This window comes from Xenopus laevis, chromosome 9_10S (assembly GCF_017654675.1).
Source record: "Xenopus laevis strain J_2021 chromosome 9_10S, Xenopus_laevis_v10.1, whole genome shotgun sequence".
Taxonomy (NCBI): Eukaryota; Metazoa; Chordata; class Amphibia; order Anura; family Pipidae; genus Xenopus; species Xenopus laevis.
In genome coordinates, this window is record NC_054388.1 from 55,760,476 (window position 1) to 55,784,305 (window position 23,830).

Consider the following 23,830-nt stretch of genomic DNA (forward strand, 5'->3'; position numbering starts at 1 on the left):
GCAAAAAGGTAACCAGAAAATAGCATTTGTTCATTGATTGCTAAGGGTATAGACAAACAGATTGACTTAAATGCCAAGCTTTTTACCCTTTATGTACTTTTATGTAGATATTTTTTTCTCAAGGCATGCTGAATGCCTTAAAGGAAAACTATACTCCCAAAAGGAATACTTAAGCAACAGATTTATAGTTTACAGTTCATATCAAATTAAGAGGCATATTAAAGCATCTTAACAAAGTGGTATATATATTTACGTAAATATTGCCCTTTTACATCTCTTGCCTTGAACCACCACTTTATGATGGTCTGTGTGCTGCCTCAGAGATCACCTGACCAGAAGTACTGCAACTCTAACTGTAACAGGAAGAAGTGTGGGAAGCAAAAGACAGAACTGCCTGTTAATTGGCTCATGTGACCTAACATGTATGCTTTGTTTGTGTGCACCGTGAATCCTAGGAACCCAGGGGGCAGTTTTCTAGTTAGAATTACCCAAGGGCACATACTGTACTACTAAAAAAGTATATTATTTTGAAAATGGTTTATTTAATGGCTTATTTCCCCGAAGGGTTATACATATGAGCTGTTTATGCAATATATTTTTATAGAGACCTACATTTTTTGTGGGTATAGTTTTTCTTTAAGCCTCACTTGGGTATGTGAGTTATTGTAGTAATTGCACATGCACATGCAGTAATTGTAGTAAAAGTAATTGTGCAACAGCCTCCCCCCTTCTTTTTTCCTTTTTGGGGTTGGGATATGATCTACCGGTAGCCAATCAGAGCATTAACACTTGTAACACTATTTTGGACTATAATGGCCAAACTTGGTTAATGTCCAGCTAGTGATTAGAGCATGGGTTACATTAGACTCTAACACTTAAAGTGATACTGACACTTAAAAACTACTTTTTAAAATACGAATGTACATATAGGGGGTTATTTATTAAGCTCCAAATATCCGAAATTCCCCGAAATCCGAAAAATTCAGAAAAATTTTATAAAATCTGACTTTTAAAAAAATCACGAATTTTTCGGAATTTATTAAACCACTGAGGGCTAAAAAGCCAGAATATAAAACCACGGCATCTCCAACCTGTCGAGGTTGCATAAAAGTCAATGGGAACAGTCCCATTGATTTTTGGTTGTGTCGGGGGTTTTCAGGCAATTTCACTATGTTTTCGGAGCTTTCGGGTGAAAACTCTGAAAAATGAGGAGATTTCGGGGGAAAATTTAAGAAAAAATCGTGAAAATCTGAGCTTTTTCCGCAAAGCAATTTTCCAGAAAAATGTAATAATAAATAAGCGTTAAAAACCCGAGTGGGTTAGATCGGAGTTTGTAGCAGTCGATAAACACGGACCTTGATAAATAACACCCTTAAAGTTACCTATAGGTCATGTTGATTGTTTTTTGCTGAGAGGTCTTTTTTTGTAAGTAATTGTTAGTTAAAATTCCTACACCTGACAGTTTTGCCAACCTGACTGTCCCATCTAAAGTTTCTAATGCTAACGGACTCCTGCTGCCCATGCATGGCAGCCTCCTCATAGACGAACATGGGGAATCAGATTTAATTTAAAAGCATCGGGCAAATACTTTATGGCAAAATGATAAGTAGCATGTAAGGCCAATATTAAGACAGGTGTAAAAAAGGTATACTTTCTCTTGTCAGTATCTCTTTAAGGCAGGGTCTTTGCTAAGTGGAAGATTAAAGGTGTGGTGTAGTGTTACTACAATTCCCACAGGCCTTTGTGCAATAAAAATGTAAAAGAATGGACACCAGGAGGTTCATGCAGTGAAACAAAGGAGTAAATTTATTTGTCAGAGACAAATTATCCACCGAGTTACTTACAAGCAATGAGGCATATGCAGAATAATATTAGCAGGCTAAAACAGTTGGATGAGACAGCTAAGAATGTGACTCCCCTGCAGCACATTCTGACTACCAGATGTAGTCAAGGTAATAAGGCAGACCTCCAGGCAGATATACCTCAAAAGTGGTGCGGATCCCACCCAGTGGAGTGGTCATGGAGAAGAATCTAAGCCTGACACCTTATCCACTGTGGTTCCTTCACTGTAGGCAAATCTAGGAGCCTTGGGAAGCTACTTCCTGCTACAATACTTAATGGAGCACAAAGTTGCTCTTTCTCTCTTTCCTCACTATCTTACTCTCATAGAGAGTACTATAACAGATCTAATACTGTCTCTAGCTAGCCTTGTTCACAAGGTCCCTGCTCCCCGACTTAAAGGAAAACCATACCCCCCTAAAATATAGGTCTCTATAAAAAGATACAGCTCATATGCAAAACCCTGCTTCATGTAAATAAACCATTTTCATAATGATATACTTTTTTAGTACAGGTATAGGATCCCTTATCCAGAAACCCGATATCCAGAAAGTTCCAAATTACGGAATGGCTTTCTCCCATAGACTCCATTTTATCCAAATAATCCAAATTTTTAAAAATGATTTCATTTTTCTCTGTAATAATAAAACAGTAGCTTGTACTTGTTCCCAACTAAGATATAATTAATCCTTATTGTAAGCAAAACCAGCCTATTGGGTTTATTTAATGTTTAAATGAATTTCTAGTAGACTTAAGACATGAAGACCCAAATTACAGAAAGATCCATTATCCAGAAAACCCCAGGTCCTGAGCATTCTGGATAACAGGTCCCATACCTGTAGTATGTGCTATTGTAATCGTAATTGTAAATAGAAAATTACAAATATGCAATCAACCAGAACCTTAGAACACAGAACATGTTTAACTTTGTAGTAGGGTTAAAAGCAACTGAAGTAAAAAGCTAGAAAAAAAATTCCATTAACAGGTGTGTCCATGCTCCTTCAAAGGAGTTACTGAATTTGTGAATGAACCAGTTAATGTAATAAACATCTCTTAACTGCTTAGATAATGAGAAATATAATTTTGCATGCAAAACCAACTGTGCCGGGATGCATTTCATGAGAGCATAACAACATTTCCTTCCCAACATTAACAGTTCTTTAATCAACTGAGACGTTCCTAACCTACAGAAAACATGATGAAAGGGAGCAAAAGCGCATAATGAAGGATGGCAATATTAATGCTGAGTGGAATCAAGATGTTTTATGTAGTGGATAAGGTTTATAATTAGGTTTCAGACGCGTGTACCTGGCACACTTATTGACATTCTAAAAAGAGGTATTGCCCTGAGAAATGTTGACTAACATCCTGTAATTAATGAGAAATTTGGCCTGTCATGGCTGGTAAAACAGAAAGCTGTTAAAGCAACTGAATTATTGAGAGTAAGGATAGATCTTTGGATTATATTTACCAAAAGTCAAAAAACATGGCAGGTAAAGTATTCAACTGCTTTATTGCAAAATTAGAACCTTTGGCATATTGCAAATTTAGCACAAAAGTGTACCTATCCAGTAAGAGGATCTGTGTAGGCAATTAGCTTTTAAAGGCAGGTAAGGTATAAACTGGAACTGGCAGACGGGACAAGATGTTAGTAGTAATAAAGGTGTCAAGATCTTTATAGTCTAGAAGTAGGGTCCTCCTCTTGACAGGCTAGTCCTCCTCCTGGCCGAACCACAGGAGCTCTGTTTGGTTGGCTTTGCTACTATTGTTTCTTTTTCTTTGGCTTTCCATTTCTATTCTACCTAAAAATGTGTTTCTTTGGGGGAGGGTCTTCCGTTGGTATATTGAGCATTATAGAAACAACACAGATGTTTTAGGTGATCTGCATATGCAGCATTTTGCAACTTATTCAACTGTAAAAACGTCTAATAAACAACCTATGATTCATGGTTACTACATCGCGACCATATGCCTACCAATCTGCTAATGCTGATTTGTCTGATGATCTATAGAGAGAATCTCGTGAACAAATTAATTTTAAGAAAAAACCCGAAATATAAGGAAATACTTTCTGCAGTTGCCGTATCACCTCTCTGAAAGACATGATTGTTTTAACACATCATACGAATTTGCATGAGGTAAAATATATTTTATTTTATAAAGGAACATAGTTCTGGCAATATGCAGAGCAGGTGGCTGCCTATAAGGTTGGCCTGTAGGCGAATTCCCCTTCAGGAGCTTATATAAGGAAATGCTGAACAGTATCCACGGGAGACACAGACAATACTGAGCCAGACCAGGTGGGTACCTGATCCTTGCTAGGAATAGATAGGTAGTGGATTGTAAGCAGCTCGCTCTAGGAGCAAGAGTTAAATAGGGTTAACTAGCAATGACAGCCCAAGCACAGCCTGTGTCCCAATGAGGAGTGTATATTTGTGGTACTGCCCTGAGGCAACTGTGCGCCAGACAGGGAAGAGATTGTGTAGGTTAGTGGCAGCCTAGTGGGACTGTTGTGGAAGGGTTGATAAAATTGACCCCCACTGTGTGAGTTTGTGTAATGATGAGATTGTGAGAGGATTTCCTTAGAAGTGTATTTAATTAATTTGTTAACTTATAAGTAAGTTCCTGGTCAACTGTGATTTTAATATCCCCCGTGAACCTATGAGAAGCTGCTATTATATAAGTAGAAAGTATTCTACTGGAGGCCGCCAAACAAACCTGCAGAATTTATTTTCAATAACTTGAAATCGCCAAAGCACAAAGCAATGTCGTGTGGCACAGAAGCGAGAGTTTGATTTATATTGGAATGGTGTAAAATACATCACAGAGGCCAGAAAAAGGCAGCATTGATCTATGATTACTTTGTCTCCATTTTAAGGAATGTAAATTGCTTTGGACATATTTATTCTCACGTGGGAATTAAATCCTATCGTGTTTGTGACTAATGCTCTCTTCTACACTAAATTTCATCATGTACTGTTTATACTTTGAATGCAGACTTACAATAGAGCCCACACTGAAATATATATATAGTCACTACTGCAATTATCTACAATTGAATCCCAATAAATTCCCTAGTGGTTAAAGGATGATATCAACAATACAAACAAATACAGTCTACATTTACTGTAAATCACCGGCATTTCTTTACTAAAATAGTTGCTAAATGTCACCAGTTCTGCAACCAATCAGCAATTAGTTGTAATCATGTTGTCACAAGTAAGAAAATTAAAGCATCTGACTGATTGCTGTGGGTAACTGGTTTAATATAACGCCTGTATTTTAGGCAGCCGTCCTACCCAGCATTATGGCTGACAGTCTACCGATCTTGAGCATTTTGTCACAGTGGCACAGATCTATGGGGTGCCGTTTGTCCCAAATACATTCTGTATACAAACATATCTTTACTATGTAGATTCTATGTCTCTCAGGGTACATAATTATTTGTTACCATATACACAGACTTATTTCTATTAAAGAATGAGAACACAATCTGGTGTGTATACAAAAGGATATCATTATATTACAAATTCCATTCTGTGAATCTTAAGCAATCTGTCTCACAAATGTATAACATCCATGTAACAAACACAGTTGAATTATGTAAAAAAAAAATACTTGAACAGAATATATAATGGTGTAACTAACTAGAGCATTTCAAGCTAAATTGTAATGCCAAAAATGGATGCTTGTGCCAGAAAGGAAGATTTTATAGCACAGGATTCATTCATTCAACAAAATGAAAACTCAGTTTCACAAAATTGCCAAAATCTCCTTCTGTGAAGCAATACTGTCAGTCACATTGCTGAACCAATAAGAACAAAGCTTATTGCCCTATAACAAACAAGATGAAAAATTGTCATCTCTGCTCCACATGGCTGCATCATCCTTATACATAGTATACTATTTGGCCTGCTATAGAGGGCGCCCTCTATTGTCCCCTGTGCTGCATAGCATTAAACATGAATAAATAACATTTCCTAAAAGAGCTGCTGTTAAACACTACAAGTTCTTAATTGGAAGTTCTTACTAATGGAGAAATATAATTCTGTACTGGTGTTGTGGCGCAAAACTTGATATTGATTCTAGAGAAAGAAAAACATGCAAAACATAAATATGATAATGCTATTCTTATGGTATGTAGTAATCTGCTTTTGTGGGCTTTTTGTTTAAGGGCATTCCTGCTGTTTTGCCATTGTCTTATGTTTCCTGTTTCGCTCTTTCTGTCTAAGCTGAGAGTAAGCATGAAGCAGCCAGACCTAACTGCCATGGTGTAATAAATGAACCAGAAGTTACTGTGCTTGTTTGGATGCTTTACCTGAAGTAACACAACAGAATAATTTAATCCACCAGTAGCCAAGCAGTTTATGACAAGTATTATCTTGCAACCTAACCCATCATTATTAGTGATGGGCGAATTTGCGACGTTTCGCTTCGCCGAAAACTTCGCGAAATTCGCGAAACGGCAGAAAATTCGCGAAACGGCGCCGCCGTCTCGTTTTTTACGCCGGCGCCCGTTTTTCGAAAAAAAATTTTTTGACGCCGGCGATTTTTTACCGCGAATTTTCGCGGCCGTTTGCGAATTTATTCGCCCATCACTAATCATTATCATAGGCCTAATATCTCCTTACTAACATCTGACAATCTCTCAAAGTCAGTAATAATCTGTGTATATTATTGTTAGGCTTCTCTGTCTCCTCTTAGCTGTAATCTTGCACCAGTTAGCTTTTAGCAGTCTCTTAATAATGTCCTTAGATATAGTTGAACTACTACATAATTGATGTAGCAATACATTACAGCCATTCCTGAGTACTGTGTGCAAATAAAAGGGGTCATTTATGCAGTGGCAATTTTGGGGTGGGGTATAATTTATTTATATAGCAGCAGCAAGCTCCCCAGTGCTTTACGTTAATTTATAACTAATAGGGGTTTTATGATGCCTTCTCCCTTAAATGCCCCATGCTCTTTGCACCATATATTTAAATTAAGATAAAGAAAAAGATCTATCAAGTGTTTACATTTTGATGGTTCAATCCTCCCCCCTGACAATTAGCGCTTGAAGTTTCTATATTTTTTTTTTTTGCAAGACTTTTCATGAAATGTGCCTGAAGGAAACAGGGATTATCTTTATTGAACAATTTTACATCAAATGACCCTCTTGTTAGGGTTTCTAAGGATTCTAGGGGCCAGATAGAGAACCTTTTCTCACTGAATTGGATGTGGTCCCAGGTTTAAGCTCTTCAGTCAACAACTGATTGTGCTCACAGGACAAGAAAGGAGAACAGGTTGACAAGAGAAGAAGAATGAAGGTGAGGCAGTATAGGGATGGAGAGGGTGAAGAGACTGGACAGAATGGCACAGGGCAGTGTGGGAGGTGACTAGACAGAAAAGAACAGGACTGGAACTAGCCAAACAGGAGCATGACAATAACATGTCAGGGTGCAGAAGACATAACAATGGCAAGAATAAGAGCCATAGCAGGACAAAGCAGAAGAGCTTGGGACAAGCCACAGTGCTCAGAACAATGCCAATACACAGGCACCAATATAGGCAGATTAGCCCTGATTGGCTGACCCCACCCAAGCAATAGGTTGTTGGGGTGATGTAACAGAATCAGGGCAACAGGTGTAATGGAGATAAGCACACTCCTGCTGCTCTCCTGGCCCAGTGGTAAGAGAGAGCATCCAACAATCAGGAGGTCTGAGGTTCAAGCCTTACACCTCTTTCCCCAATATTACAGTTATAAATATATGTTAATGGGAGAAGAAAAGATCCTTCCTTTGATGAACATGTATAGTAATAGGATAAAATAGAAAGCCTATATCTAAGTTTCCTCTATTTGGAGGCCAAATTGTGACCACTAATCGTGCTGATTTATTACATTTTGAGATCTCATATAGCTGTGATCACAATTTATTTTGCAATATCTTGTTACAATCACATTTCTCTTTTTTTTTGGAAATATCTGAATGCTGAACATATATAAATAGCTCACCCTCTTAATGAAAGACAGCATCCAGGTAGTGCTAAACTAAAAATTTTGCAGAGATATGAATCCATGGCAAATTCTGCATTTTGCCATCAGCAAATATTTTCACAAAACCACCACAACATTTTTCTGTAAATATTTTTGATGCAAAAAAGTCACTAAAAATGCCTCAAAAAATGCCTATAAACTCCAAATATTTTTTACAAATGTTGGCAGATTCGCTTATCACAACTTACAGCCATAAACAGATTTATGTATGAGGTAAACATAAGGCATATATATATATTCTGCATCCAATAGTTTGGGCTTTCTTGGGGAAACGTCTACAAATAATATTTACACCACTCTCCTTGCTGTCAATCCACATCGTCCCATTTTAGATTTTTTTTTTAGAACTTTAAGTCAACTTTACTTTGCCCTCCCATATACAAAAGTATCAGGCTAACCACACATTCAATGGCAAAAACAGTGACCAAAGCTCCACAGCACATCAGTAATTCATATATAAGAAAAGTATTTTTTTCTGGTTGATTTTTTCTGGTTGCCTAGAAAATCAATGTGTCTACAGTTCTTACACTATAGAGCCTCTATACCATCAAGTGCAAGGTTGAACATCTGGCTGCTATTGATCTGCAAGTACATTGCTTAGCAAAGTATACAGCTTTTAGTGAGGGTACAGCAAAAGATCCTAAATATTTAGGCCTTCATTCCCCTGGAGGCTAATTAACAAACATAACAAACAACACATTTTTTGTGCAATGGAACACAAGAGGAACTGACTGCTTTCTACAGTAAATAATATGTAATGAATTGTATCTGTTTCTTTCTACAGATAAAGAATACATTTTAATTGGTCTTGACATGGACCCTAGGACCCCTGGCAGCCTCTTAAGTTAGCTGAATGCTGAATGTTCTGTATTCTGGGGTGTTTAATAACAATTCATTTGCCTCTGCTCATTTCCTGTTTACCAATGTACCTAAAACTTAAACCTTCTTTATATTTTTTTCGGTCAAAACATTAGGTTACACCACCTACTCACCTATTCATCATTCATTTCACATCGTCTTTAAAGTAACGACAGAACAAAGACTCTGCAGCACAGGGACGGATATATCTTAGTATTTTTAGTTTGAGTAAAAAAGTACTTTGAACTCAACACACAAAGGAAAATAATTACCATGAATATGTTTAAAGTCCCAGTCACAGCGGCAACCGCTACAGGACAATCTTTCAATTATCCATTGTTCAAAAATGTAATCTGGCAATTTAAATCTATGGCACATAACTAGTGTAAATTGTAGTATTTAAGAAAATCACTTATTCATTCCATTAGGTATGAGACAAGTAAAAAAATACACATGGCCTTTGGTTTTTTGGGGTTGTGGCTTTAAAATTATAATAGTTAGAAAACTACTGAAAATTGAAATTTATCTGATGAAACTATCAGAAAATGAGCATTGGACCAAAATCTGGACTTGTTTCTGAATTTGTTTTTGTGAGCCTCAGCTGGGGCCACAGTATTTACTAAACTTACTTTAATTACTAAATCTAAACATTTATGATCAAGAGAATTCTTTGGGTCAGACAAAGAAAGTAAAAACATTCTTGCATGCTACAACTTTGACTCACAAGGACAGTGGCTGATGGACTTTTTCAGTTCAAGCCCACTTTGGAGGGCCAACATTTGGCCAGGTTCCCCCTTAGTTCAAGATATACAAAAACACTGCTATATCACTGCAATAATAACTAGAGCAGCAAACAGATTTTCATCCCAAATCTCCCCTTAATTGACCTCTGATCTGGACTTCCTAATATATAAAGGAGTGCAAATTGGCATTCTCCATGCATTTAACCTCCACTGGCCTTCAGCCTAAACAATTACAACTGCTCTATGCCTCCCAGAGACCAGCCCTAAGTTTAGGAACCACTATACAAGAAGAACTGTGTGTGTTCCATTTTTTAACATTAAAATATGCACATAGTTTGATATTTGTTCAAAGTCAAGGTTCCAAGATCAATCATGTAAAACATTATGGATGTTTCTCGAAACTTCAGCTGAAAGGGCTACACCGGTTGCTTTTCATTTTAATCTAATCAAGTTGCAGTAACTTGCATTTATTAGAAGTGTCCTTTATTTTTCAAATGATCTGGAACTCTTATTCAGAGAATTTGTGGAGGTCTTGGTATTTAGCCAAAGCCATAAATAATAAATTTGGTGTATTCCAAAATAACATGTATACCCATATGGTGCTTTATTCTGGGGAATTTATTAGAAAATTGATTCTCTGAAGCGCATTGCTTTTAGCAATATTAGGCCACATTGCTAGCTCAGTATAACACAGGAAGCTCATCATTTAGGTACCAAGAATATGTGACTGTCTTCTGATACCAAGGATTGTTGGCTACAAAAAAATTGTTGTATTCTTTGTTGCAACATTATGACTTTGACGCCTATAAAAGACATGGGCTGATGGTATGTTGCCTGAAGCCCTCTTGTTCCATGTATAGCAACCTTCTCTTATGTGACATTGAGACATCGAGACAGCTTCCACAAGACTCTGATTTAGCTTGGTGAATAAACTACTCCGTTATTCTGATAGTCCTCGTCTGAGAGTCTTGTTTATAATAAGGTTCTGGTAAGCAAATTACAAACAAATCCCAGTTAAGCACCTAGTCCTCTCTACAACTACACCTTCAGTGGCACAGATTCCACTCCCCAGTCAGATGAAATCAGTGTCTCTATGCTGGAGGGGGGTGCAGAGCTTGTAGGGCCCATGCCAGAGACCTGGTCTCACACTGTTAGTGTGTTTAATGTTCAGGGTTGTACATTATGTGCTAATTTCATGGATGCAAATTCTATAAAAACCCAACTGACACCAGGTAAGTGTCCGATGAAAAAACATGTTTCATTAATTATCAATGTGTAATCCTGTTATAACCCTATTATCTCCAAAATTTCCATTGAAGATTCAAAATGTATATAGTTAATTAATTTTTTCAGGGTACTGGTACACAGGCAGAATTGTCACCTGCAGTTACATTTGTACTTCCATGGGCAACAAACTTCTCCAAAATGCTTTCCAATAAATCACCGATGGAAAAACACATGCAGCACTTCGTTTTCTGAAGTTGCCTGAAGTTTCCTCAAGGGACAATTTCAGGCAACTTCAGGAAATAAATTGCTGGGTAATTTACTTTATTGCCAGTATGAAAGGGTTTCAGGACATTTGGAGCCTGTGGTAGCACAGAATTAAATGCGGGTGAGAAATCTTCCTGTGTGTCAGCACTCTAAATGGAGTGGTTTGTTTGTTCTTCTGCAACTCTAATCTCTGATCACTGAAATATCTTAATAAAACCTACCTAACTGTTCACTAAATGTAAGCTAGCCTTCCATATATGGTGAGTGTGTATCTTGAATCTGTGGCATAAAGCAAGAAAAATGTTCTTTTGCTTCAAAACCTCACAACATTATACACAATGAAGGTACAAGATACCACTTTCCATTCTGATCACAGTATCCCTTTAAGATCTGAAAGAAAATACATTTTTAAAACAGAAAGAAATGCAAATGAAAATGACTGACATCTCTGCCCCTAAAGAACTAAAGAAATCATGCTGATATTATTATTCATCTGCTAAGTGCTGGGGTAATGGAAAGTGAAAACAATGTAATCACCAAAGATTAGTCCTTCTCTATCTTGGAACATGAGCCACTCTGAGTTCTGCTTTTTGAGCCACTAAGTGCCAAGACGGAATGATTGTAGAATTATACAGCAGGCAAACTAATCAAGTGACAGACCCTTAAGATATACTTCATGTCTGTATGTATAGGCCTCTCTTCTGCCTATACTAATAAGAAAGCCATGGTGCTGGGATAAAGAGAAAGAGTGGCTTTATAAGGAAAAACTCAAGTTATGATTAACTTTTTTTTGGTTTCATGTGCTTTTCATTTAAATTTTCTACATAGAGATAAAAACAAACAAGAACAACTGCAATTTGTATTAAATTAACACTGTTTTGGGTTCTTGAAGACAAGGGCAGGACACTAGCATTGCATGGAATGAAGATTTGTCAACCCATGCAGACCCAACTGAAAATGGAGGCTGCCCACCATGCTGATTTATAAACCCCTGTTTAACCAATGCTGATTTATAAACCCCTACACATATTTTAGCAGAGGGGGAGAGTTGGGGTAAAGAAAGCATACTGCACCTGTAATAGTGTGGATGAGTTCAGCTAGTTCAGCAATATCTGAAAGACTGCAAAATTGCTATGCTTGATGGAATTCAAAGCCCATGAGGGTCTATTTGCATATTTTGTATTTTTTCCCCTTCCTTATTAAGACAAACATGGTCTCTCGCTGCCTCTCTACCATGCACACTTTGTGTTGGATAAACCAGCTTATGGAAAGGTGCCAGAGCTTAGCAAATCAATAGAATTAGTTCTAGTGACCTTGATTACTTGCTTGGGAGGTTATATTAAGCGCAGAATGAAAGCTTTCGCCAGTGGAGAACTAGAGGGGGCTCTGAGATAAATACAGAGGAGAGTTGTGTAGCCCTTTGGCTACATTGTTTGATGTCTCTGAATGATGGTGCTTGGGAGCGCACAATGGAAGGGTTCTCAGCAGCAACAGCGCGGCTGACAGCTCAGGCTATTTTAGTGTCACATTCTGCACATTATGAGAGTTAGATAAGATTCATTTCTTAACCAAATCATTTCTAGTAGTGCACATGCACCGACCCCAGCGTTAGACTAATTATTCACTACCACATCACTCTCAATATGTCCCTCTCTCCCACCTCTCATTGACTTTTCATGCAAAATGTCCCTGCATTTATAATAATGCTTAAACATTAAAGAACAGGAATAATTGAAAGCCAGTCTGGGTGCACTATAATAAAGTAACCTTACAACACTTTCAACACTGCTGCCCATCATTCCAAGAGATCTCTTATTAGAATGGCGTGCTTGAGGGCAGGGTAGAAAAGGAAATATACCTGGGGGGGGGGGGGGGTTATCGTTTAGGTAAAAACCAGGTTCCTTTATATACTTGTTATATGACACAACGACCAATCAGCAATTAGCTTTGATCAGTCTGTTAATGAAACAAATAGTGATGGGCGAATTTGCGCCGTTTCGCTTCGCCGAAAAATTCGCGAATTTCGCGAAATTCGCGAAACGTCGAAGAATTCGTGAAACGGCGTCGGCGTCTCGTTTTTGACGCCGGCGCCCGTTTTTGACGCCGGCGCCAGTTTTTCCGACGCCGGCGCCCGTTTTTGACGCCGGCGTCCGTTTTTCGAAAAAAATTTTTTGACGCCGGCGAATTTTTTCGCGAATTTTCGCGGGAGTTTCGCGAATTTATTCGCTGGCGGCGAATCGCGCAAATTCGACGCGAATTCGCGCCTGGCGAATAAATTCGCCCATCACTAGAAACAAATGCTACAAACTATAACTGTCACTCTTACCTTGGGTGACCTGACTCTTTCCATTGTGCATTGTGTGTACGTAAGGGATATATTTACTCTACTCCATTGCTATTAAAAAAATCTGCTCCAATATCCTTGGTAAAAGTGTAAAGGCACATCAAGTCACAATATAAACAATGTTATAACATAAAAAATGTTGGGGTGATTAATCTGCATATAGTTATGACTTTCATCAATGCTTGGATTTCCCTATTGCCTAACTAGTAAGCAGGCAACTTCCCCATGTAACTGGGGAGGTTTATAATTGTAGCACATAGTTGTGTCAACCAATTCCAGTTCTACAAGGTGTTTAAGTGTATATGTTCTCTCCACGTTTGCATGGGTATCCTCTGGGCACCTCAGTTTCTTCTCACTCTCTAAAAACTAAATAATACTTATCCTACTGTGTGAATATGACACCAGGAACTGATGTGAATGAGAAACAGTGTCTGTAAAAAGTATAGTAATAACATTTCCTTTATATTAAAGCAATACTGTTTGCTAGTGTATCCTTTTAAAATAAAGCCAGACAAAAATAAATCAGGTTTTTCAAGAAGTTGAAGGATCAAGTAAATTGAAAGGTGATGAATCAGGAGAGCACCACGAAAAATCAAGGTGTCATGTAGTTTCTTCCTCTGACATAGCCTAGGATGCCACTATTATGGCAGCAGTGACGTGCAGATTGTAGATGTGAGGGGTATATAAATAACACATGACTGGCACATAAATATTACTTTCATTGTCCCTCTTCTCTGTGACCTCTGTTTCTGACTGATATTATAAGTGAAGTTTCCATTTTTTTCATCAGTTTCTATCTTCCGCTCCTGCTCTCAATTCCAAACTGGTTTATAACACCAACGAGAGGCTTCTTAGGCTTATTATCGCAGAGAGTGGAACTACCATAACCTTATCTGTAGAGTTAAAGAAACAGGTTTATCACCCGCTGAAGTGTTAGATTTTCCAATGACGCTGGTTAACTAGAAAAGAACATTTATCTGCTAACAAAGAAGTTCTCACAGGAATAGTTGACCTTTATTTTATTAGTTTAATTTCCAGAATAATGTCACCACATTTATAAAGATGAAAGCTTGTGGATAACCTCTAGCGAGTTCCATGAACTCTCACACGGGTTGAGATTTACCAAGGGATGAGAAATAAGGCACGCATGATATTGCTCTTTTATGTAATACATATGGAGTATTTACCTACCCACACAATTTAGAGTTTGTATTTTTAAAATAGAGATCCCAGGCTAGTTTTACGTGATATTTTCTACCCAGGGCAAGAAGCCAGTTTAGTAAATGGTACGATCATCTGTAACTGCCCTCACCTAATGCCATTAGATTACCATGGTATCAACCTGTCACTGCACACACATGTCAGATCCTGGCTCAAAAATATGCACTTAAGCATTTTGGGTTCTAAATTTAACCCACGTGTCACATTCAAAACAAGCATTATGATATTATAGCCAAACTTGAAGGTCATGGAACACATTGCAGGAACATGCAAGCATGGCATGATGGTTAAAACATGGTGGAAAGCATTGGTAGCGCCATATCCTGGGCTCAGACACTTTGGTACAGTAAATAAAGCAAATAATATTTATTACTCTTGTGTTTCCAAAACATATTTTTGGCCATACATTATTATTCAAAAATATGCAGCCATATTTTCAGCCATAAATATCAAGACAAATTGAAAATTTCAGCTGTAACAAAAGTGCTGACTTCCAAATCTTCAGCAATTGCAGCACAATAAATAATTGTTAGGAGTTTTGTTTTTTTTCACAAATCTAGCATCGCCATGTGCCATTGCAGGGGCAGCTGGTGCGGTGTCAAGGTCAGCAACATTGGACTTTGGAGCTGTTGAAATGTGTTTTCTGGAGAGATAATCTGGGGTTTGCAGATACCAGGAGCACTCTGTTTGCCTGAATGCATAAAGCTGGAGGAGGAATAATGAGCTGGGGCTGTTTCCAATGTTGTGGGCTCCTGGTTACATTGAAGCAAACCTTAAGGGTAGGACTACACAGGCGTTTTCTGTGTGATATCTTAGTTCCGTCTAATCCGGTTGCACAGAAAACGCCTGTGTAGTCCTACCCTTAGGATACAGCCTACAATGCCATTCAAGATAATTCTTTTCTCCTTATTCTGTGACAACACTTTGGGAAAGTAAGATCACCACCACCAACAATCCTCCAATATCGAATGGGAAGCCTCCTAAAGGAGTAGAGGCTTACAGGAGCAAAAGAAGGGCCAACATCATATTAATCCCCTTGTTTTAGGAATGTGTTGTTGGACAGGTGGGTGCTCCATACTTTTGACCATATAGAGTATTTTACATTCTGGGTTTACCTGTTAACTAGTGTGAATTATTTAATTATCTATAGCTCATCTTCCTCACCTAGGGCACTGGGTTCCTATCATCCCAGCATCATCTCAGGGGCCAGCCAAACCGTTATTTATTAATTTCTCAGATCATTTATGGATCTACAGTCTCAGTACAATATGAGTTATAACTTCATTATGCACTCTGGGATCTGTCAATATCATCACTTACAATATTCTAGGTTTGCACACTCAAAAAAACTTTTTCCCAAGCAGAGGTGGTATCACAAAAAAGCCCTTTATGTAGAATTAATATAGCAATTTCAACAATGCTATATCAGAAGCATCAACATACATAACATTAAACATATATATATATATATATATATATATATATATATATATACATATACCACCCAATTGTATATACAAAGCAGAAAAAGACAACAAGGAGCAGATACACCTGCCAAAAAATGAGAATGGCCAAAGGCCGTTGTGGTGAAACTTTGGGCCATTCTCATTTTTGATAGTGTGTATGTCATTACTCTATGTGGGGGTAACTTTTGGTTTCCTGCATCTCCTCTTATATGCCAAATATTTTATTGATTGGTGTGGCCTCCATTTACCTATACTTTAATATCATCACTTACAGACAGTTTAACTGCTGACCAGAGTGTAGCAATTGTAGCTAATTCTTCTGTGTGCAAAGGTTGATACCAAGGTGCAAATGTATTTTTCAGGTATTTACAGAAGGCAGCTATTGAGCGCATGTTCTATGGATAGAACTGCAAAGTCAAACCTTTATTTACCCCTGCCCCCCTTTTAAAGAAGTAACCTGTTTTGTCTTCTATGTTTGGGTGACAGCTAAGATGCCTAAACATTTTCTTATTTTTCTCATAGTAACAGTTTATTACAAACATCCATATCTTTGGTTCCCATGGTAAAAAGGAGAATCAAGGTTGTTTAAATAGAATTTGATCTTGAAAACATGTTCTTTGTCAAGAGAATTCTATTCAGATCTATGAAGTAATTGAAACTATAACTGACTGTAAGAAACTGTGTGTGGGGGCAGAGGTATGGACAACCTTTGAGCTGGTTTAGCTTTTCATATTAGTATTACATTGTGATTTTTTATTAGCTTTCATTTAATTTCTTTAAGTATTTATTACAGTGCTTTACAAAGAGTATATTATTTGCTCCAGTCCCTGCTGCAGTAGAGCTGAGATGTATTATGATTAACCCACGATTGCACAATGTGTTTGGCTAATCCCTCTACCCTTCCTGAGGCTCTTTGCTCAAGGGCCACCAAGACTCACACAGGTGTCCGGCCCAGGATGAAGCACACATACAGGAGCAAAGGGTACCACTCAAAGTGGAACAAGGACCTACCAAGCCCTTAGCCTTTGAAACCCTATGTCCCTGACTGGCAAGTATTGCTGGAGAACTAACCTCTTCCTTCCTCTACAGTGGAGCCTCAGCTGGCCTACACCTTTTAACAACTGAACTGAGCTCAACGGAAGCTGCCCTAACACGAGCTGGCCTGTCTATATGATGCTTAATTATCTAATTATATAACTTGTCTATATGATACTGAAATTATCTCAGGTATTGATTTTGAAGCCCTTGGTGCCATCAGTTCCCTCTTTCATCAGCCAAACAGGCTTGGTCCAACTACTTACACCCTATGATGGACAGTTCAATCTTATTCTCTACTGCAGGGATCCCCAACCTTTTGAACCTGTGAGCAACATTCAGAAGTAAAAGGAGTTGGGGAGCAACACTAGCATGAAAAGTGTTCTTGGGGTGCCAAATAAGTGCTGTAATTGGCCATATGGTAGCCCCTATGTGGATTGTCAACCTACATTGAGGCTCTGTTTGGTAGTGCATCTGGTTTATACAACCAAAACTTGTCTCCAAACCTGGAATAAGAAAATAAGCACCTGCTTTGAGGCCACTGGGAGCAACATCCAAGGGGTTGGAGAGCAACATATTGCTCATGAGCTACTGGTTGGGGATCACTGCTCTACTGAAAGACCTTAAGGGACACCTCTTCCAGAAGCTTCTTACAAAGAGGATTCCCTGTAGTGATGCATGGGTCAAAACATCTTTGCCACCCTAACCTGCCCTAACCCAACTAAAGACCAACCTGGCCTGCCAATTTATATATCTGCCTCTGACCCATCTGTGATGTCACCAGAGTGGGTGGGCATTCCTATATTAGTAAGCATTACAATGTTGGCAATATCAGTAGTGATGGGTAAATAAATTTGCCAGACAATAACTTGCGGCGACATTTAGCATTTCGCTGCAAGCAAATACATTTGTAAAACTGCTGCAACAATTTGCAGATGAAAAATCTACTGCATAAAAATTGGCATGCGTCAAAATTATTCAGACACCTATTTGGACCAAATAGTTGCGCTTATAAAAATTGTCATTCGTGTTAAAATTGACGCACATCAAAATTATTTTGACGCCCATTGACTTTAATACATTTCACAAATTTTGCTGTAAATTTGCAACGTTTTCAGCGAAGCAAAATGGCACAGATTTGCCCATCACTAAACAACAGTATGGAGGCTGGGACAGTGCTGAGAGATTAGGGTGGTGCCATTAGGGATGGCAGAGAATATGGCCTGCCACCTACCTTCAATCTTCTTATAGAGGGCAATTGACAGGCTGACCTGTGCATCATTAATTCCCTGTTCTATGGAACTAGAATAAACCAACAACATTTACCAAGTTACTGTACATATATGTATACTTTACAAGCCAAATGAATGCCCTAGTCGAAAACCAGCCTTAGTCTACACAGAAATGCCACCTGGATACCAAATGCATAGACCTATGGGCTCCTATGTCTCACTGCACTTCTCATGTGCCAGAAACCTAAGGATCTAAGGCCATAATAGGATTCATCATCAACACCCTGCATGGCTAGCTAGCATTTCATTCAAATGCATTCAGACTTCAATGATTTCTGTGCAGCCACATATATCTAATGTACTGTATCTGCTGATTAAACATGCTGGTTTTGGATTCAATATACATTTAGCATTAAAGGGGTTTGAAGTGACTTCCCTGCATGATATGGTCAATTGAGAGGGTCTCCTGATTATTGATCAGCTTACGGCCTTCCCATTTTCATGGCTATGAAGGCAATTGATAATAAATAAAATCCAATCAAAGACATCTCATGTACTGTTGAACAAACACAGTATTCAACACCAAGTGCCAAACATGATTAATTCAGTGCCTGGATAATGAGGTCATAAATGGAACTAACCGTGTCAAGCCAAGCTCTGTGCCTACGAACAATCATTTGCTGTTTTCGTAGCAAATACACATGCTTGTTTCTTTTCTCTTTCCACCAGATGGCAGCCTTTGCATGTAGTTCCAACATTTCTATGGAGAGGGAGAAAGCTATAGCTCTCTAATGGAAACAAAAGGTTCTTCAGGTCCATCATTGCAGGAAATTTAAAGTTAGAACATTTTTTTTAACCTGTGAATTCGCAAAGCCCTTAGCCATCACTTGAAGAAAACCGTGCATCTGGATTTTTTGGAAACATCTTGTCTTGAACCAGGGCAAATACTGGGTTATAGATTAGCAGGATTAATTCAATTATATTTAATGCTCATTGCTTAAAGAAACTACTGGGTCAGGTTATATATGGCATTTTATAACCTACAAAAACTGGTAAATGCATTCTAAATTCTTCTGTAGATTATTTATAAGTAGGGTTGCCAGTCTACTGCTTTAAAGGTTATAAAACATAGCATAATATCAAGGGTTAGAGCATGCTGGGAGCTGTAGTCCAGTAATATTTCTTGATAAAACTTAAAAACCTATAAAAAAAGGTAGAAAGAAAGTGTTCTTCTCTTTGTGTTAATAGAATCGGATATACACTTAAGTGTGGTTGCTGTGACACGTTTCTATTGGATGTTCTATATACAGATGGTTTTATTGGATAAGGCTTTTGTATCACTGGATGCCTATTTACACATGTTTTTCATTGGATAAGGTTTTGTGTGATGTAATTCCCTTTTATTGGTCATTACCCTTATAAAAAGTATGTACAGGGGGAGACCACTAGAATATGAATTAGTGCCCATTTGGCACGGAACGCTTTAGGCTATGTATGTCCTATTAAACAATTTTTACATTTTACATATTCTTCTGCTACTGCCTTTATTGTTAGCAAGTCTCACTACTTTACTAATCTTCTCCATTTTTGATAAAACTTTCCCTAATCTCTCCATGCTGATTGGCTGATTAACTAATTTAATAAGCAGCGCACCTTTACTAAGCAACTACACATCAGGTGCATTGCAGTAGGTTTGCTCTCTTGTAGAGATAACTCTTTTAAGTCAGTCTGCATGCAGCAGTTGGGTATCAGATATTCATTGACAGTTAAATCCAATATATCAAATTGATTCCAGTACAAACAAATCTAACAAAATAACTGCCTTTTGCAGAAATTCTGCATGTAGAGAGACATGATGTCTGGTGATTTTAATAAAGTGAGCTTAGTTCAGCATTTTGAAATCTTGGAAGCTGACCTATAGAGAAACGGTTAATTTGATCAACATCTCTTTAATCCCATTGTAAAGAATTTACCCACTGCGTCCCGTTTCTTCAGGTGCCATTGTAGTTAATCGCGTACTCGGTGCACTACCACGTTTTTGACACAGTTTCGCGTCTGACGTCATTGCGTTTGGTGCAAAGTTTGAATATTTAAAGGGGCCTCGGGCAAATGTTTACTGCTCACCATAAGGTCTATTTGATAGTTCCTGGGTGCGTTCTTTGTGTATTCTTGATCTGGTTTTGACCCTGCCTGTCCTTGACTTCATCCAGTTTGCTGCCTGTCCTGACCCTTGCCTTGTTTGACTAATCTATTAGATCCTGTTCCATACTGTGATATTGGCGTGTTTGACCTGGCCTGTGACAATGACTATTCCTCTGTCTCCTGTATTGTACCATGTTATCTGATTGTTACTGACCCAGCCTGGCTTCCGACTACGCTTCTTGTTCACGTTCTGCTACCTCTTGCTCGCTCAGAACTCTCTCATTGGGCCTCTCACGTTAAGACCTAGCCGGATCCAAGTAGCGGAGGGCTTGTCCAGAAGCCAAAGGAGGCTGTTATATGTGGAAGGGTGAGCCGTGGCCGGGTCCCTGGAGTCTGTTCTGAGTTTGAGACACCCTTCATTACAACCATTGTTCCTTTTTGATGCTTGTTTTCCCTTGATAGAATCTCTTTATGCTCACGTCTACAGTCTGTTCTTCCAGATGCAAAAAGTTTATATCAAAAGATATATGTCCCAAGGCTTATTTTTAGTAAAAATAAATTATTTATTAGTATTCACATTTGATACATACTGACCCCACATGGCCCACCTAAATAAAATAAAAACTATTTTCTCATCCCCTTGAGCAGCAGTTCTGCCCTGCTTTATGGCTGACTTTTGCTATCTTTATAACAGATAATTCATTTGAGGTGTAATAGTTTCTTAGTAGGAATGTCGCTGTAGGACTGTGCATGAGCAGAATTATAATGGTCCGTGAGTAATTCTGTGTAAAGTTAAACAACCTAGTAAATATAAATATAACATTGTAACTTGGCTCCTGTAAGTCGAAGTAGTGATTCCAGACAGACTGTGGGCTGGCTGTGCATTTCTGTAGGAGTCTGTTCTTATTCATTTTAGGCTGTGAATCTCTCTGCTGGTTATTGCACATCAAGAAGACAGTTCAGACATTTCTAGCAATCCCATGGTAAGTCATTGCACAAAAGCTCTGCCATTAACACCCTGCAAATCACTGAGAAATGTTTGCTTGCCCTTTAAGGTAGAGAAAATTAACTTTTAGAGACAACATAAGACATCTGTCTGCATTGCTTTAGGCAAGGTCATCCTATTCTCCGGGGTGGTGTGCAACAAAAAAACAGCTACAGTCTGTAATAAGCTGGAAATTACAGTTGGGTCCCATCTGGAGTGCCACCAATTGTCCAACGTAACTGCTTCATTGCTGGAGAGTAGTCATCAAGCCTCCTGACTGAGAAAACAGTCTCGAGTAAATGAGATTAAATAACACTGTGATTGTAATTTTGAGAAATACCAACTAGCATTTAATAATGTGTTGCTGACACAAAACATGTCCAGTGCAAAACCTAATGGAGCGTGACTGGTTTATTATTATTATGGTGAGACAGGGGAGAAAAAACATTCATCTTGACAAGGCAGGACAATATTTATTGCAGATTTTCTTTGGAGAGTAAATGAAAGTGTCAGGAAATATTAGATCAAACAACAGTGAGTTAATATACACAGATACTTAGTTTAATTCCACCTTAACTGGCAACTAATACAATGATAACAGGGTTAGGGGAATGTTTGTTATTAGTTTGGAGAGACGGAAAGACTGCGTGTCACTTATTATAGAGGCCTGGTTAGATATGCGGCACAGATATAATATTGTTTCCACTCAAGAGGGAAATCTCTGGAAGCTTCTTGCCTTTACAGTATATCATCTTTTTCAGCTTCACCTACTTACAAAGCTTGAATGTAGATGGAAATGTTTAATTTACAATGATTTTAAACTTCACCTTGTGTCTCATTTCCTCCATATCCTAAAGGACTTGGACATCCTTTAGCTAAAAATATCGAATGCAAGTTTTTCAGCAAAATCTCATTCTTTATGGGAAAAGTACAAAGTACAGCAATCAGATACAAATCATCATGTTTTGTTGCCACAAGGGCGCATTTACTCCCAGGATTCCAGCATATAGTTACTGCAGTGTTTAACTACACTAGTTGCTGAACTACATTAAACATATTTGTCACATGAGCTGCATGTCTGTCAGGGTCCCACAGATGCCCCCGGGGATACCAAGCCAGTTCCAAAGGATCCAGGTGCATCTTATCCATACGTGCCCCATCCCATTTCCAATATGAAACCCTTTTCCCTGCTGTGCTTGCTGCTGATTATCACTGAACACTGATGATTCTATGTATTTCAATGGAGTGCAAATGGAAAGTGTAATTTACTGACAGCAAGTGATAGGCCTCCTACAGGTAACTGGGTGAGTGGCGCTTTAATTAGGGCGAATCCTAAAAAATACAAGTGAGTTGTGTCTGCTGCCTCCTGTTCCCCCAACAGAGTCTGCTTCTATAGTTACACTTCTGGGTTCCCACTAAGACTTTTCAGCCCTCTTTCTCGTTGCCACCAAGCTTGGATCAGTTTTTTTGGATGTCTCTAAAATCATTTAGTTATTTGTCTAAGGGGCAGATTTATCAAAGGTCGAATTTTGAAGTGAAATATACTTAGAAATTCGACCATCGAATGGCTATACTTCAAATTCGAATATCGAAGTCAAATTATTTTTCACCGAATTTGGCCATCGAACAATCGAAGTAAAATCGTTCGATCGAACGATTTGAACGATTTTAGACTTAGAAGACTTAGAAAATGGTCTAGAAGGTCCCCATAGGCTAACATAGCACTTCGGCAGGTTTAATTTGGCAAAGTATTGAAGTCGAAGTTTTTTTAAAGAGACAGTACTTCGATTATCGAACGGTCGAATATTTGAATGATTTTACTTCGAAATGAAGTCAAAGTAAATTCTAAGTTGTAGTATCCTATTCGATGGTCGATGTGTCCATAAAATTACTTTGAATTTTGAATTTTTTTACTTCGAAAATTCCCTCGAATTCACTTCGACCCTTGATAAATCTGCCCCTAAGTGTTTGTGGTTACCTGTTCTGAGGTGTTGTTGATTTTTCTTGCAGTTCCCTGCTGTACCTTTTCCCCATTATTTGAACCTTCTATCTATCTATCTATGTATCTATATATAACGACAGTCATAACTGTTTGCCTTTACATACAGTGAAATTCTTGGATATTAATCTATAACAACTATATATATAAATGTTGGAACATGATATGATGTATTGACATTAGGAGTGCCCTGCTGTGTGTAAATGCATCTCAACAGATTGCTGGCAAAGCTCCATGCTGGACAGCTATAACAAAAATACCAAAAAAAGCATAAAAAATATCTTAGTTTTGACCCCTAGATGTGCTAAGGAAATTATACTGTATTTATTGTTAATGACATACACTGGCAAGTTCTTCTTCTCAATCCAACATAAGGTGTTATCATAGCGGGGGGGCAGATCACATAGAATTTAAGCATTTACATATGTTTTCTGCCTG

The 23,830-nt window shown here is 38.2% G+C and overlaps 1 long non-coding RNA gene across 1 annotated transcript; it reads left to right on the plus strand.

The window, feature by feature from the left end:
• Positions 1–3,593: 3,593 nt before the first annotated feature.
• Positions 3,594–10,426, plus strand: LOC108702948. The gene is made up of 2 exons (XR_005964681.1): positions 3,594–3,977; positions 8,661–10,426. It is a non-coding gene; the product is annotated as an uncharacterized LOC108702948 (long non-coding RNA).
• Positions 10,427–23,830: the final 13,404 nt, after the last annotated feature.